Source organism: Pinus tabuliformis, chromosome 1_1, assembly GCF_031772625.1.
Source record: "Pinus tabuliformis cultivar Carrire ecotype Pingquan chromosome 1_1, CPIR1, whole genome shotgun sequence".
Classification (NCBI taxonomy): domain Eukaryota; kingdom Viridiplantae; phylum Streptophyta; class Pinopsida; order Pinales; family Pinaceae; genus Pinus; species Pinus tabuliformis.
Genome location: NC_142297.1, coordinates 746,710,411 through 746,715,081, shown reverse-complemented (window position 1 = coordinate 746,715,081; position 4,671 = coordinate 746,710,411). Strand labels below are relative to the sequence as shown.

At 34.6% G+C, this 4,671-nt stretch overlaps 1 pseudogene; it reads right to left on the bottom strand.

Moving 5' to 3' along the window:
• Positions 1-2,635: 2,635 nt before the first annotated feature.
• LOC149216146 (serine/threonine-protein kinase D6PK pseudogene) lies at positions 2,636-3,650 on the bottom strand (annotated as a pseudogene).
• Positions 3,651-4,671: the final 1,021 nt, after the last annotated feature.

Below are 4,671 nucleotides of genomic sequence, written 5' to 3'. Positions count from 1 at the left end.
TCTGAGTGCAAGAATCTTATTAGGTTGAATTCCATGATTGATTCTTTTCTCCCAGTTGTAATGTATTCATAAGGGTTGATTTGTAATGTAACACTATTAATTGAACCTAAAATTCCACATCATGGATTCAATCGAGCATAGAAGGAATTGATAGGATGGTGCCCAAGGGTATGTGACAATTAAGTTCAACATTAGAATGCACCATTTAAAATTTATTTTTTTATTTCTCTTCAGATAAAAAACCCTCTTCCACTTACCACAAGTGAAAATAATATCTAATTTTAAAAAATCATATTGTAATTTAAAATATTTTATAATTGTCAATTTAATTCAAAATTAGATACAAATTCAACTCAGATATATAATCTACGCAATCTAAAATTAAATATAAAATAAAACTATTTTCAATATTATCCAAAACTAAATATAAATGAATTGTCAACTATAGTATAATATAGATATGTAAATATATGAAGAAATTAGAAATGATTATTTTATAATATTTATGACCTAGAATAGTATTGATATTTATAGTCAATTATAAATGTGAATGATGGAAATTGCTATATGTTTTATTGAAATTCTCATTTTATGATATTTATAAATTGTAATATTGTTTGTATTCATAGTGAAATATAAAATATAAAAGTGAATTAATTATATATATTTATGATCAAATATAAAGGTGAATGTTGAAAATTGATATATTTTAAATTTAGTTTAATAAAACTTGTCAATTGAATTGATATGATTGGTTCATATGTCATAATATTTTCTTCTCATGCTATTAGGGACTTGATTATAGAAATATTCTTGCAATATTTTTAGAGTAAATAACTTTGTTATTTCAAAGATGGAAAATTGTGGAATTAATCATAGAATATTTGCAATTATGGAACTATTAAATAAGTTATTTGTTTTTGCTACATGTATTATCTTCTTTTCAGTTAGAGTTGCGTTCAACATGCTGAGAATAGTCAAGAACAATCAATAACTGTCCTTTTAATAAGTTAATCCTCGTTACTTTCATGTTATTCTTATGCTAGTGGTACAAGGCAGTGGTCATATATAGTTTACGAGAATGAACCCACAAAAAAGGGAAAGGGTCACGAGAGAAACCTCATGGACCTAGAAATGTATGGGCCAAGAGAAAAGCCTCAAAGACCTGGAAATGTGAACCCACTGTTTCTATCCATAGTGCTATCTTTTCACGAACAAAGATGTACTATGTGTTCTACAACCATTTCAAACATGAAGCAAGAAAACCAAATAGATGTCATCCTCTATATAAGCTATGTTTCCTCGACTTGTATTACTGTGCAAAATTTTTATAAATTTGGATTAACATTTCCTTGTGGATTAGTATACCCTTATAAAAAGTCCACAAAACTAATACATTGTTAAGAGAGAAGATACCAAAATAATTGTTAATTGTTTATACATAAATTATTTTGATTTGAGGGTAATATAAAATTGAGAATCTATTATTCCGTCTCTTTTTGATATCTTTTTGGAATAACGACAATAAGCCTTAAAATGATCCTCTTTATCATAATAATATACAATTTCATGAAAATTATTTGTGTGTGAAAATGAATTCCATATGCTTTAATAACTCATATCAAAGGCGTGTTTATAACACATAGTACAATGTGAGAAACCCTGCAAGAAGCTTGTGTCTATCAAATAAAGTTCCACGGGATAAAACGAGTTGATACCCAAGGCCACCGTGAGGATAAGGAATTTTGATCCCCAATTTATATTCTCCTCTACATATGAAAAATCTTGACCTCTAGGATAAGACCACGAGAGACATTGAAATACCAAAAACTAATTTTTCTAAGCATTTTCTATTTCTCTTCCTCATTGAACTAGTATGCACAAAAATCTTACAAAGATTAATTAGGTGGCTTTAGAGTGATAGTTACATTGGAAACTTTAGCGAAATTAATCCTAAAACCATAATTTATTCAACATGGTAAATCATCATTGAAGAGATGATTACATAATGGAGAAAAACACATACATGATACAAGTTCACAAGAATAAGGAAAAATACATAAAGCCACACAACTAAAATGCAATCCATAGAAAATTATTGTGTATTTAGTTGCCATAAACAAAGGGGAATGATGGACTCAAACTTCGTCTATCATTATAACTTTGTTTTGTTGGTTTGATTCCCTGACAAATCAAACAGAGCTTTCATAATTATGATTTGGGCATTTATGTGTGCAGATTGTATGATCCATGCAAGAATGCACAATTGGGAAGAAGGATGATGTGACACAACTTGCATAATTTGAATAACTTCATTTCGCTTTAGTTGTCACTGTAGGTTTGTGTGAACTGGGTATTAACTAGGTGAGTTGTGTGGGTAATGGGGAATTGGTAAAAAGGGTGGGCTAGGGAAAGGTAACATGGAATTTTAAAATTAGCATCTAGCCCCGATCCCCTTCAACATACACATATGTTGTGAAAAGTACAACAAAAGGACAAGCCAAGTTTCTCAATTGCAAATTTCTTTGGAGTTTTCCGACTGCAACAGGGTGTATCTTTATCTATGGAAATAGATACATAATAGAGATGGAAGAGGGCCCCACTAGCCAAGTCTACAAACCCAACTAACTTGTAATCAAGTTAAGTTCGATCGTATCCACCCATAGAGAAGCTCGAAGATGAAAATTCCAAGGGTCCACCAGTCGAAAACGTTGCAGTCACCCTTGTCGGCTATGATCTTCGATGTCAGGTACTCATCTGCGCCCATGAATGACATCAAGCGAGCACTAGTCTTTGAATGAAGAGCGGGAGAATGGATGCGGTTTTGGTATATCTTTCTGTGTATCGAAGCGAATGGAATTTGGGGGGCTTCTATTTCCTTCTGGTGAAATGGAGGAACATCGAAAGGCAAGAAATGGTTATCTCTTGTTGGTGGCGAGGCGATTGCATGCTGCTAATACAGGGGAGCATGTATGACTAAATGATGGAGGATGACGTCAGTGTAGCTGGCAGTGTTTCTCTCTTGTCGGTGTCAATGTTGGACAAAGACTCAGAGTCGGGTCTCGTCAGCTTCTTAAGAAACATCAGGTGAACTCTACATTTTAGGGAAAGGTTGAATTAACTGAGCATGATATGGACATATTCATGAACGAGATCATGCTCAGGCTTTAGATCTCTAGAAAAGATTCCAAACATTTGCAAATACTCCAATGCCAGCAATACTTTTGATGCATAGAACCGGGGAGCATTGTTGCAAAATCGTTTTCGCAACTGCAAGTGCCTAAGAACATGGAGGCCCCCGCTTGGGCTCCTTGACTAGACATGACAACTAAGGCTTGTCCAAATGTGCATACAGAGTCAGAAAGAATGGATGATCCAACGTTTCTGAAATCTCCCTCTGCGTCTTGTCCCTGATCATCTTATTCCGACATGACATAGCCTTCTTGTCCAATGCCTTAATCACGAAATATAATTATTTTCCCTTGAGCTCTGCCAAATAAATGTTCTAAATGTCTCCACTGCCCAGCCTGTGGATTATCCTAAAATTCAAGAGGCTGAGAGGCTCTTCAGCTTCGAGCCTTTGGATGGCTTCCCATCGAGCATCATTCTTGGCCTTGTGCAGGCTTGCTCGACAACCCAGGGTTACTCATCCTTACCACGCAATTTTCATAGATTGTATTGTCGTCATTGCTCTAGTTAACATCTTCCATAGAACTATGGAGATGTCACAAAATCAGTATGATGGTATCAAGAAACGATTCAACAAAACACATTAGTGAGAAGTAGTTGTTTGATTATTTGTTGAAAGTGATAACTATTAGGTTTTTTATTAACTATTAATTTGATGGTGTAAAACTGTTCAATCATCTAACATTCCCTCCAATGGTGGAGACTGGTACATAGTGGCATCTGGGGGAGTTCTTCTTAGAGGGAAACACCTTATGAAATAAATATAATCAAAACGAAACTATAATATTTATCATTAAAACTAACCAACCAACTAACTATATATATATATCTATATATATATATATATATATATATATATATATATATATATATATATATATATATATATATATATATATATATATATATATATATATATATATATATATATATATATAGAATTGGTACATGAATATGAAATTTAGAATTGGACTCGAGCGACGGGGTAGCAGGCGGAGCTAGGGTTTCGTCGGCGGGTCGGCTGCGCGAGAGCAGGGGAACAGGGTCGGCTGCTTCTCAGGAAGAGGGGTGCATCGAAGGAAGAGTCCTGAGCAGCAGGACAAATCTTGATGATCAGACCTCTTCAAGCTCATTTACGGGAGCATACCAACCTATGAAACAACGAACAAGGGTACTGACCCGAAGGAATGGGGATGGAGTCAGGGAGGGGAGAGATCCCCTCCTATAAAGAAGTAATAACAGGCGAAGCAAGGAAAGAAAGGAAAGACGAAGGAGATCGAACCACCGCAGGAGAGACTTCAGAAGCTGGAGCACAAAGACGAGCAGGAATCCAAAGCAAATGCCTACCAAGGTCAACGAACACACCAAGGTTCGTAATCCCGCCCAATAAATTAGAAAACTACAGAACCTATATGAGAGATTATGCTTTGATTTGTAAATTCATAGGATACTGGCCAGCTGAGAAAGATCTTATGAGGTGGA